General features: G+C 41.4%; 1 non-coding gene across 1 annotated transcript; it reads right to left on the reverse strand.

Moving 5' to 3' along the window:
• Window positions 1-10,112: 10,112 nt before the first annotated feature.
• LOC121758002 lies at window positions 10,113-10,219 on the reverse strand. The gene has a single exon (XR_006041301.1). It is a non-coding gene; the product is annotated as a small nucleolar RNA R71 (small nucleolar RNA).
• Between the last annotated feature and the right edge of the window lie 3,527 nt (window positions 10,220-13,746).

Raw genomic sequence — 13,746 nt, forward strand, 5'->3', positions numbered from 1 at the left:
AAACATTGGTGTATTACATCAGTTTCTTTAGTTTTTAATTGCTTGCATAAAAAATAATAGCATAGTTTATTTTTTGGAAAACAATATTCAAAATTAATTAATAGTAGTAGTAGGTCTACTATTCTTCATCCATAAAAAATAATTTTATTTTTTTTAATTTGGGTCATCCATCAAAATTATTCGCTAGTATCTATTTAGAGTGACTTTCACTTTCTAATAATGAGATTCTCATTTTTCACTAACAATACTACTATTACATTTATCTCACTTTATTAGTTTTACATTAAAATCCACACATCTATAATTAAGATTGTTGTTTTGAACGAATCTAGTACTTCCTCTGTCCACAAAAAATAGTCTAATTTTGTCATTTTAGGAAGTCCACAAAAAATAGTCTCATTTCTAAAAAGTGTAAGTTTCTCTCTCATACTTTATCCATTTTTTCTCATATCTCATATTTTACTTACTTTTTCTCCATAATTCCCTTACTTTACCAATTTTTTCGCATTCTCTCTTACTTTATCAATTTCTCATTAAAACTCGCGCCGTCCATAAATGAGACCTATTTTTTGTGGACGGAGGGAGTATCATTTTTGCATTTAATTGATAGAACGGTGGAAAGAAACACACTACTCCTTCGTCCCCCAATAATTGTCCACTTTGGTTCATACACGAGTTTTAAGAAATGTAAAAGAAAGTTGATTGGAAAAGTTAGTGAAATATGAGTCTTATTTTTATATATTAGTTTTATAATAAAATATGAGTGAAATGAGTTAGACTTAGTGGAATGTGAGACTTACTTAACATTTATGACATAAGTGAAAATGGATAATTAATGAGGGACAGAGGAAAATGGCAACAGTGGACAATTAATGTGGGACAAAAAGATTATTATCTTAATTTATATAGTATGGTCTATTTGTTTAGGGATATTGGTCTCTAAAACCATGAACTTTGTTCAAATTTTGGTATTTCCCACGAACTTTAGAATTATTCTAATATATCACAAACTTTTACATTTTGTTTGTTATTTCCCATGGAAGGTCAATCACCATATCCAACCAACTTTAGTACATTTTTTTATCCTACTTGGCACTACTAAATCAACTTGATTCCTACTTGTCACGAACTTAAAAAGTAATCTAAAATATCATAAATATTTCACGATTGCCCTCGTATGATAACATTTTTGCTGAAGATATCTTATTTGGGCTGCTATGGGAAATAACAAACAAAATGTAAAGTTTGTAATTTTTTAGACCAATTTTAAAGTTTTTGAGAAATACCAAAATTAGACCAAAGTTCATGGTTTTAGGGATCAATATCCCATTTATTTACTCCATAATTTGAAGATGTTTTGGTGCATGTGAAATTTTTGGTTTTATCTATTACTCGATTTTTCAAAATAGTAGTAGTACTAATAGTTAATGCATCATCAATAAGCGGTGCCTAAACCTGTAGACATTAGCTTTAACTTAATTAACTTTAGCTTTTAATCCCTTAATAAGGAGGAGTTAGTTAAAGTTGGCACAACTAGTTACGTTGCTTCGGTTCAGGTCTACATATTTAGTGCAATTCATTTAATTAGTAGTACTATTTATATAACTCAAACATCACTAATAATAATAAAATATAGAATTATCTTTATATATCTTTATTTATCTTTATTTTATTTTCTCTGACTTTATTCTATCTTCACTTGATAAATAAAATAAAACTATTGGAGCTGATGGAGTATGTATTTTGTATGAAGTGTGATATCTTAAGATAGTAAGTATAATTAGATATTTACAGCGTACATATGTAGTTAAACTTCAATTAGCTATGTCTATAACCTAACACGTTAACTACGCGTCTCTCAAGTCTCACCCACCCATCCATTACGTGTATAACTATTGGGAAATCTTTGACTTCACAACATACACCTACGCTCTCGTAAAAATAACCATTTCTTGCATGTTTTTCTTCTCTTCGTAATTGCTTATTTTTCATAACATTATCTACACTTAATTAATTAGCTTCTAAATAATTAAACTGATTAGTTTATATGGAATGATTTTGTTGTACGTAATAATGTAAATCTATTTTTAGGATATATGTTGCGACTTATATATATGACTATAAATAATTAATTACTACAAAATTGACTAGAAAAAAGTTATAATGGCAGAAAATGGTATGATGGGTTTGAAAATATATAAGGGTTTGGGTGCAAAATTATTAAATTGGGTGAAGACTTTATGTTATTTTGCACTGTCATTTAGCCAATCACATTATTTTGTAGGTGGATAAGAAGTCAATACAAGAGTCAAATAGCCTACAATAGGGAGTATCAAAACTAAAACATCTGATTAATCTATCACTTAAAAATGATAAAGGTTGTAAGTAGTGCTTCACTGCTTCTATAAAAGAGGAATGACTCATCCCATTTTATGGAGTCATTGACGCTTTTGGTTATGACTGTTTAAAATGTCAAATAATCGGTATCAGTGGATTTGGCAGAAAAAAACACGACACTTAAATCCCCGTCATAAATTAATGAAAAATTTATAAAAAATGTAGAGAATGAGAATTTAGGGAAAGTCTCTTCTTATACATACGAATGATCGCCTGAAATGGTTGTTCTAATGTCCAAAAATCAAAATGGTTCCAAATTGTGGAAACAAAATTAATCGCAATGCATGTCGTATACGATTGATAAACGTAAAGTGAAAGCGTATTTAGATTCAGATTCATGCCATTATTTGATGAATTCTGAAATAAAAAATTTGTCTTCCAAGTGTCAACGTCCTTAAAAAATATGTTTTCTCTTTCTATGTTTCGATAATATGAATCAAATTCTATAGACGTATTTATAAATTGCACATCAGGACCATAGTAATATATGCACAATAGTCTTGATACTCTTTTATAGATGACTGTTTAATCCAAAAGTTATACTACTATTAACTTAGTAGGTCATATAATTGGATTATTATACTACATACTTTAAGTGGGCATCATCGATCATCTTCTCGTAATTTTTATTGAAGCTACGTAGGATGACAAATGTCACTTCACAGTTCTCCATTCAACTACAAGTAAAAAAAAAGAAGATATAGGTATATGGCTCAATAATGGAGGTCGTGGTCTGAATCGTGAATCAATGACGCATCCTAATCAGACATAAACAGTAAAGACTACGCGTCACCATGTCATATTCGCAGAGATCAGTTGGAGCAATTCTGTTTCTTGGTGAGTGACTAGGTTTTACATAAATATTCTTGTGTTTGATTTTGTTTGCCTAACTACTAGCAATATTTCACGAAATTAACTTCTAAATGGTATTTAAATTATAAAACAAGCTCTAACAATTTATAAATTCTTAAAAAAACTGCTGGTGGTGGATCTAAGTCCAAAGTATAAGGAACTGCATTAGCAACATATCCCTTTTTAAAGCAAAATGGATGGGGTTAGAAGAACCCCAAAACTTGTGAATATAACCAAAATCAATAGTCACGAATATAGCCCAAGCCTAAAAGTGAGTTGAACCCAATAACAGAATAAGAACATATAATAGAAAATGATGAATCCGCGAAAATTTGATGTTGATGAATGCAGGAAAATACAGATCACGACACAGAGATTTACGTGGTTCGATTTACTGAAGTAAATCTACGTCCACGGGAAGAAAAGAGGGCAGAGTTGTATTGCTTGATCTGTTTTCTACAGCTTACAAATACAAACTTGCTATTTGATATTTTATCTCTAGAGAGTGAGAGAGAGAGTCCCTATCTATCTGATCTAGGTTCTATTTATACATTGAACCAAGATCGTGGCATGCAGCCATTTACTAGGTAGTGGATGTCGTGGAGATCGTGGCGATCTTGCATGGGTCCACTATCCTGCATGAGTTAATGACTGCTTGACACCACTAAATAGATCGTGGGTGTAGTGGAGGTGGAAATCCTGCATGAGTCCACTATCTCCTAGTTCGGTCGAATACTGAGACCGAACTGCTGAATTATTGCCGAGCAGCTTTTGCCGATCTGAGAGTAGAGCTTGATGCCGACCTGAGAGCAGAGTTTGATTGGTTGGCTTTTACCGAGCTGTAGGCTGGGGCCGAACTCTTTGGTTGTGCCGAACTGAACTCTTTAGTCATGCCGGACTGATACTCTTTAGTCATGCCGAACTGATACTCTTTCTTGGGCTTTAGGCTGATGGGCTTTACTGCTGTTGGGCTTGTTTAGTACGTACTCCATCACTACCCCCCCCGGAAAGCGAAGTGAATCACTTCGGCATTCTGGATAAAGGTACGGGGTAAGTTGATGTTTGTCCTCGGTCTTATGAAGTGAACTCTTCTTTGACCGGACTCGTCTTTGGTCTGATGAAATAAACATCTTTGACCGGACTAAGCTTGTGTCCTAATTTGGCGAGTTTTATCGCTCGGATCGGACTTTCCGTTGTCCTAATTTGGGGATCGGATTTTCCCTTGTCCTAATTCGGCGAGTTTTATCGCGTGGATCGGACTTTCCCTTGTCCTAATTCAGGCAAGTTTTATCGCGAGAATCGGACTTTCGTTGCAGTTCGTTTCAGACGAAGTGCTTGATTCTTAAGCTGAATTGTGGTCTTGTATCCTCTTTAGAAGCTTGGACTTCACAATCGTTGGCTTATTGCAGTTCGTTTCAGACGAACTGCTTGTTTAAGCTGAATTGTGGTCTTGTATCCTCTTTAGAAGCTTTGACTCACAATCGTTGGCTTGTTGCAGCTCGTTTCAGACGAACTGCTTGTTTAAGCTGAATTGTGGTCTTGTATCCTCTTTAGAAGCTTTGACTCACAATCGTTGGCTTGTATATGTTCTAAGAAGGGGATCAGCCTTCGAAGAACAAGATACCTCAGTAACATTTGTAAGAGACGACACGCACATAGACAGACAACGCATATAGACAAATAAAAAGCACATAGAGACAAACAAAGACCAAGTAAACCAAATAAAGCACATTGACCGAACAGGACTCAAGACTGACTGACCGGACTGTCTCTTACAAATGGAACTTTTTGAGGTTGGAAATGTGCCATGTTCGGGGTACCTGTTCTCCTGACATGTGAGCCAATTTGTAAGACCCTTTGTCGAGGACTTCTGACACCCGATATGGACCTTCCCATGTGGGTTCGAGCTTGCCCAGCTTTTCTGCTCGGCTTACTTCGTTGTTTCTCAAGACGAGATCTCCCACTTGAAATTGCAGCTTCTTCACCCTTTGGTTATAATACCGGGCTACTTGCTCCTTGTACTTGGCTGCTTTTATGCATGCCAATTCTCTTCTTTCTTCGGCAAGATCTAGCTCGGCTCTCAGTCCGTCGTCATTCATTTCTGCTGAGAAATTTAGAGTTCGGGGACTGGGTACGCCGATCTCCACCGGAATTACGGCTTCAGTGCCGTACACCAGACTGTACGGAGTTTCACCGTTGGAGGTTGTGGGTGTAGTTCGGTAGGACCATAGGACTTGAGGGAGATTTTCTACCCATTGTCCTTTGGCTTGTTCTAACCGAGCTTTTAACCCTTTCACCAGGATACGATTTGTTACCTCCGTTTGTCCGTTTGCTTGTGGATGAGAGACCGAAGTGAACCGCTGTTGAATATTCAGCTCTTGGCACCAATTCTTGAACGTCTTGTCGGTGAACTGAGTCCCGTTATCCGAGATGAGGATGTGGGGTATGCCAAATCGGCACACTATGTTCTTCCAGACGAAATCCAATGCCTTCGAGCTCGTTATCGTAGCTAATGGTTCAGCTTCCACCCACTTCGTAAAGTAGTCCACGGCAACGATTAGGAATTTCATTTGCCGAGGAGCTTGAGGAAGTGGTCCCACTATGTCTGCCCCATTGCATGAAAGGCCAAGGGCTTTGCATAGTGGATAGATCGGTCTGCGGCATCCTTGGGATATTTGCATGGATTTGGCACTTCGGGCATGTCTTGACGAGCTGCACTGCTTCTTGTACCAAGGTTGGCCAATAATATCCCCATCTTAGAACTTTTTTAGCTAAAGCTCTAGCTCCGATGTGGCTGCCGCACGATCCTTCATGAACTTCTCTGAGGATGTAGTCCGTCTCTTCTGGTCCTACGCACCGCAATAACGGCTGGAGGTAAGACTTTCTAAAGAGGACTCCTTCATGAAGTTCGTACCGAAGTGCTCGGCACGTGATCTTCCGAGCTTCTCTCTTATCCTCGGGCAATTGTCCTTGATCCAGATACTGCAAGATCGGCGTCATCCAGTTCGGCGAGCTGGATACTGAATGTACCTCGGCTTCATCAATGCTTCGATGCATTAATTCTTCCGCCTTTGAGCTCGGATCTGAGGCCAACTTACTTAAGGTATCTGCTCGGCTATTTTCCGCTCTGGGAACGCGGATTATCCGAAAATAGGAGAAACTTCGGCTGATGCTTTGCGCTTTGTCCAAATACTTCTTCATTCTCTCGTCACGAGCTTCACTTGTACCCAACATGTGATTTACTATGACTTGTGAATCACAATGGACTTTGAGAGATTTGACGAGCAGACTTTGCGCTAACTGGAGTCCGGCAAGGAGGGCTTCGTACTCGGCTTCATTATTAGTAGTGGGGAATAGGAACCGAAGTGAGTAGGTTACCTCGTGTCCGTCGGGAGCGACGAGTAAAATACCAGCTCCACTTCCCATCTTGTTTGAAGCTCCATCTACGAATCCGCTCCAGCAGTCTGGCGGCTCTACTTCGGATTCCAAGGGCTGTGCTAGTTCGGCATTGGCAGAATTTTTCTGTTCGGCAATGACAGGGATTGCTTGATCGAACTTGGCCTCTGTAAGAAAATCTGCCAAGGCTTGTCCCTTGATGGCTTTCCGAGGTAGGTACTCGATTGAGTGTTCTCCCAGCTCTATGGCCCATTTGGCGATTCTGCCTGATGCTTCTGGCTTGGTCAAAACTTGCCGAAGAGGCAGATCGGTTAAGACGCATACCTTGTGAGCATAGAAGTATGGCCGCAGTCTCCTTGCTGCATTTACTAACGCCAGAGCAATTTTTTCCAGAGGTTGATACCTTGTTTCTGGACCTCTTAATGCTCGACTTGTAAAGTAGATGGGAAACTGCTTTAGGCCTTCTTCTCGTACAAGCACCGCGCTGATGGTTTGATCTGATGCCGCTAAGTATAAGAATATTACTTCGGCTTCGGTTGGAGCAGCGAGAATAGGAAGCTCGGCTAGATAACTTTTGAGCTCGTCAAAGGCCTTTTTCTGCTCGGCTCCCCACTCGAACTTTGGTGCCTTTTTCAACACCTTGAAGAACGGCAGTTGCTTTTCGGCTGCTTGGGAAAGGAATCGATTCAGTGCGGCTAGACATCCGGTTAGCCTTTGCACGTCATGTATGGACTTCGGCATTGCCATGTTCTGAACGACTTGAACTTTTGAGGGGTTTGCCTTGAGTCCGTCCTTTGAAACCCAACAACCCAGAAACTTTCCCGAATCTACCAAAAAGGTACACTTTTGGGGATTAAGTTTGAGGTTGGCTTTCTTGAGCACGTTGAGAGTGGACTTGAGGTTGTGCTCGTACTCCGAAGTGCTTTTGCTTTTGACGACTATATCGTCAACATACACTTCGACCTCCTTTCCAATCAGGTGCCGAAAAAGCTTGTCTACCATCCTTTGATAAGTGGCTCCGGCATTCTTTAAACCGAATGGCATCTTTTTATAAGCGAAAATGCCGAAATCGGTAATGAAAGCTGTTTTCGGAGCGTCACTCTCATCCATCAACACTTGGTGATATCCTTTGTATAAATCAAGAAAACAGAAAATTTCGAAGCCGATCAAAGCTTCTACTTTTTTATCTATATTCGGAAGGGGATAGCAATCTTTAGGACAGTGCTTGTTTAGATCGGTAAAATCTATGCACATCCGCCATCCTCCTTCTTTTTTCTTGATCATCACAGGATTGGCCACCCAAGAAGGATATTTCACCTCGAATAGTACATCCGCTTTTAGTAATTGGCGGACTTCGTCATGGATGACTTGGCTTCTTTCTGCCGCAAAGAGTCTTTGCTTCTGTTTTACTGGCCGGATTGAAGGATCAATATTTAACCGATGAGTGATTACCTCGGGGGGCACTCCGGTCATGTCCAACGGAGACTGATGCGAAGCTTATTTCCTATTCTTTACCCCGGATTTCATGTTAATTATAACTCACCAAGTCGTGCTTTGAGTGTAGTTTCGGGTGTTAGAAGCTGGAAGTTCATCGGAAATGCATAGCTGAGATTCCAGAGAGTTCGCCCGGTCGGGCGTTTTGATGTCGCTAAACGCCCGGTCGGGCGTTTCCATATTGTGCATGCGGAGTCCAGAAAGTTCGCCCGGTCGGGCGTTCTGATTTCAACTAAACGCCCGGTCGGGCGTTTCCCGCGAGGCCATGCAGTAGCCTTTCGCCCGGTCGGGCGATTACCTCCTTTGAATTCGCCCGGTCGGGCGTTTTAGTCGCGTAACTGCGATTTTGCAGTTGACCCAGCGGTTGATGGATCAAAGAGGCTGGGAGACGGATTTAGATTGGGGGGAAATGACAGATAGAGAAAAAAATAGAAAGAAAGGAGGAGAGGAAGAAGAGAAGGAAGGCATTCCGGCCATTATTCCGACCATCCATTCCCGAATCCCGACTCCACTCGACGAGAGCATCACACCTATGGTTTTATTTCTACATTCTACCATGTGTATAGGCTAGGCTCTCTTTGTTGCTCCCAGTTGTAATCTAGGCTTGTGTATTTGTTTTAACACCTTGAATCGTATGTTTGATACCAACATTGTGTTTGATAATTAAAATGCTACGTTTTTGGCTAATGATGTAGTGTTGTTAAATCTTAACTATTGTCTCTTTAACATAGCTTAGGATTGATCGTTTGTTGGTATGCTATCGAATTAGAACTGTTCAGGGGATAATTTGATAGTGGATTAGGTAAGTAATTATAGTAGACAACGTTTGTTCCAGCGCATCCGCAGGAATTAAATGTCGTTGAAAGTTGGTTCATGGAACAAGTGTTCAGCTGACTGTGAACTATACGTCGTAGACATGTTCAGTGCACGCGATTAGGTTGATAATTCTAATCCCTTCATATGGTTCGTTGTAATGGTGTAAAACAATGCAAGCTTAGAAAGCAACTTGGAGTGACTTGTCTTTCTCGTGTTAAAAATCTCGTTTCAGTAGTTTAAGTTAGTTAACCATCTCAAAATCAAAATAAAATATTTTTATGCTTTGTGTAGTCTTATTAAGCGTAAGCAATCTCGCCTCCCTGTGGATCGACACTTGAAATACTACTACGATACTGTATTCTTGCAGTAGTGTAGTATTATTAGAGTTAAAATAATTAAACTTGATAATCTTTATGCTTTGATTAAGAACTCTAAACTATCACATCAAGTTTTGGCGCCGTTGCCGGGGAGGCAATAGCTTGTTTATGCTTAATTGTTTTAGTTTTTATTTTGTTTTGTTTGATTTTTCTTTTTTGAGTTTTTTAGGTACCTTGTTCGTGTTCTACGGTGTGATAGCCATTTACCACGTCCGGACTTGAAGACGAAGGAGTGTATTATTTTAGGGTACACCACCGTTTGGGTTGCTCTGTTATCAAAGAAGAAGAGTTAGAGGATCGCCTACTGAAATCTTCCCGGACTATCCGAGTCCAATCAGAGGCAACTTGTTCAGCGAGCCGAGTACAGAAAGAGATTCAGAATCAGAAAGTGAGATGGCAGATAACAATGAGATACCACCACCTGTTGTGAGGTTTGGCGATACACTGAGATCGGGAATTGAGTACCCCGGAGAGTTTGCTTATGCGAACAACAACATCAACATTCCACCTCACTATATTAGTTTGGTGAATGGGAGGAATCTTTTCCATGGACGGGATGATGAGGACCCGGTGAGCCACCTCAATGCCTTCTACGAGTTGACGAACTCTCACAGACCCCCGAATGTGGAACACAATCTAATCAAGAGGGTCTTATTCCCATTCTCTCTGAGGGAGAAAGCAAGAGCTTGGTATGACTCTATCCCGGGCTACAACATAGCAACGTTCCAAGAGTTGAAGACGTTGTTCCTCTTGGAATACAATTCTCCTATGAAGATTGAGAAGTTGAGAGAGGAGATCACCTCTTTCCGACAAAAGTATGACGAGTCCTTCGCGGAAGCATGGAAGAGATTCACGGAATTGATAAGGAAATGCCCAAGTCACGGACTAGCTCCGGGGCATGACCTTTTGAAATTCTACAAGGGACTCAACAGTGAAGGCACGGGATTGGTGACTGCAGGTTCGAATGGGAACCTAGATGATCTAACTCACGATGAGGTGAGGGCTTTGTTTCAAAGGCTGGCCAACAATCAACGGAATTGGCACAATCCAAGGCGAGGGGCTGATAGAGCGGGAGATACATTTGGTGCTACCAAGGATGCGGAAAGAGTGACCGCAATTGAGGCTCAACTGGCGGACATTAGCACTCAAATGTCGTCGATGACAAAGGCAGTTAAATCTCTTCAACTGACTCCTCAACCCCAAGCTGTGACGGTGATGAGATGTGGGTTGTGCCAAGGCGGGCATCATACTGATCAGTGCCCAAGTCTTCAAGGACCACCTGTGGAAGATGTGAACTATATTGGCAACAATCGCCAAGGGTTCAATCAAGGCAACCAATACAACAATCAGCAAAATTGGAGACCTCAACAAACGGGATGGAATCAGGCTGGTCCTAGCAACAACTCGGGAAATCAATGGAGGAACAACACTCAACCGCCGGGTTATGAGAAGAAGCCAACCGTCGAGGATCAGTTGGGGCAGATTCTCTCTTTCATGACTAAGAGTCAAAAGGAGAACGAAAATTTCAAGGAAAGGACGGTGGAAAAGTTTGGGCAGATGGATGCGACAATGAGGAATCTTGAGACGCAGATAGGGCAGCTTGCCACGGCATCACACACGAGGATTCCTAACACCATCCCGAGCAATACCGTACCTAATCCGAGAGGCAATGAACAGTGTAAGGCAGTGGTCTTGAGAAGTGGTCGTGAGTTGGATTCGACACCATCAATGGACGGCCAAGGTACTTCCGGCATCTCACACGCAGGGGCGGATGAGATGTTAGGCTTGCATTCCTCGCACGCAGGGGCGGACGAGGCATGTAAGGGAAGTCCCGCGTTGGTGCAGGGTGCCCAACATGGTCAAGAACAGGCTGCATCCGGCAGCAAGGAAAATGGTGTAGAAGCCGAGTTAAGTGAGAAGTTTTTGGCAGAAAAGAAGGGAAAGCAGAAAGTAGAGATGGGATCAAATGGACAGCTGATGACAAGTCCGGCATTAGACCCGAAAAGCAAGTTCAACTTCCCTGATCACATTCCTCCTCCACCATATCCACCGAAGAGGAAGAAGAGAGCTCCAAAGGAGAAAAGCTTCGAGTGGATGATGAACGTGATTCGAAAAGTGAATGTGGATGTATCGTTGGTGGACCTCTTCACTAATTTCCCCAAGTTCTCCAAGTTCTTTAAGGACATGATGGCAAACAAGGAGAAACTTCAAGACGAGGGAATAGTGGCATTGAGCATGAATTGCTCACAATTGATTTCGGGAATGATGCCCATGAAGAAGAGGGATCCGGGAAGTTGTGTGATTCCTTGTGAGATAGGCAACACAATTTTCACCAAATGTCTATTGGATCAAGGATCGGGGATCTCACTGATGGCGTTGAAAACAGCACGTGCCATTGGACTGGAGAACAGAATGGAGCCCATCGACATTGCTCTACAACTGGCTGATCATTCCATTGTGAAGCCCACTGGAATAGTAGAGGATGTCTTGGTCAAGGTAGACAAGTTCGTCATCCCCGTTGATTTCATAGTATTGGATATGCCCGAGGACAAAGAGGTGCCAATTCTGTTTGGCAGACCGTTTCTTGCCACAGGGGACGTGTTGCTAGGAGCAAAGGACAACTCGGTCACGTTTAGAATTAATGGTGAGCAAGTGACCATTAATGTGGAGAAAGCGATGAAGCATCCTAGTGATGCAAAAGCGTGCTTTAGAGTTGATGTCCTCGACAAGTGTATCTTTGACAAGATGCGTTGCTCGGCAAGTATAGAAGGAAGCGTTTATGATAAGGGGAGCTTGGAAAGAGACTTTGGTTCGACAATTAAAGTTGATTTTGATTTTGATGAAAGTGAGGATGCTCAAATTGATCAACCAAGTCTAGAGAATGAATGTGTGGTGGATACTTTCGTGGCGGATGTGCAGCCCTCAATTGAAGTACCACCAAAGCTAGAATTGAAGCCACTCCCGACAAATCTGAAATACGCATTCCTTGGTGAGGATGAATCTTTACCGGTTGTGATATCGGCGATGTTGAATGATGAAGAGGAATTGAAGTTGATAGAGCTACTGAAGTCACACAAGAAAGCTCTAGGTTGGTCCATTGCCGACATCAAAGGAATTAGCCCCGCAATATGCATGCATAAAATCTTGATGGAAGATGGAGCTAAGCCGGTAAGAGAGAGACAAAGGAGGTTGAACCCACTTATGCAGGAAGTGGTTGAAAAAGAAGTGAAGAAATTGCTGAAATATGGGATGATCTATCCCATTTCCGATAGTGAGTGGGTTAGCCCGGTACAATGTGTACCAAAGAAAGGGGGAATAACCGTGACCGTCAATGAGAAGAATGAGGTTTTGGCAACTCGATTGGTGAACTCATGGAGAGTTTGCATGGATTATAGAAAGTTGAATACGGCGACGAGAAAAGATCACTTCCCGTTGCCATTTCTGGATCAGTTGCTCGATAGGATTGCGGGTTATTCCCATTATTGCTTTCTAGATGGATATTCGGGGTACAATCAGATTGCAATTGCCCCGGAAGATCAAGAAAAGACGACATTCACATGTCCTATTGGAACTTATGCCTTCCGTCGGATGCCTTTTGGTTTGTGTAATGCACCGGCTACATTCCAACGTTGCATGATGGCAATTTTTTCTGATATGAATGAAGACATCATGGAGATCTTCATGGATGATTTCTCCGTCTTTGGATCCTCATTTGACTTTTGCTTAGAAAACTTGAGACGGGTCCTACAAAGATGTGAAGAATCAAATCTCGTGCTCAATTGGGAAAAGTGTCAGTTCATGGTCAAGGAAGGCATAGTGTTGGGACACAAGGTGTCAGAGTTGGGGTTGGAGATGGATAAGGCGAAGATTGATGTGATCTCAAAGTTACCTCCCCCAACGAATGCGAAGGGCATCCGTAGTTTCCTTGGACATGCGGGATTCTACCGACGTTTTATAAAGGATTTTTCAAAGATTGCAAAGCCACTTTGCAACTTGCTTGAAAAGGATGCCAAGTTCGTCTTTGATGGGAAATGCCTTGAGGCATTTGAATTGCTGAAGAAAAAGCTAGTCGAAGCTCCTATTATTATCACACCCGACTGGTCAAAGCCGTTTGAGCTGATGTGTGATGCTTCGGACTATGCTGTGGGGGCCGTTCTAGGCCAAAGGAGAGACAAGGTTCTACACGCTGTCTACTATGCTAGCAAAGTACTCAACGAAGCTCAACTGAATTACACCACGACAGAGAAGGAAATGCTAGCAGTAGTGTATGCTTTTGAGAAGTTTCGTGCTTACTTACTTGGCACGAAGGTGGTAGTGTTTACGGATCATTCGGCTATCAAGTACTTGATGAACAAGAAAGATGCAAAGCCTCGGTTGGTGAGGTGGATCCTTTTACTACAAGAGTTTGATGTGG

The sequence above is a fragment of the Salvia splendens genome, chromosome 1 (genome assembly GCF_004379255.2).
Source record: "Salvia splendens isolate huo1 chromosome 1, SspV2, whole genome shotgun sequence".
Lineage (NCBI taxonomy): Eukaryota > Viridiplantae > Streptophyta > Magnoliopsida > Lamiales > Lamiaceae > Salvia > Salvia splendens.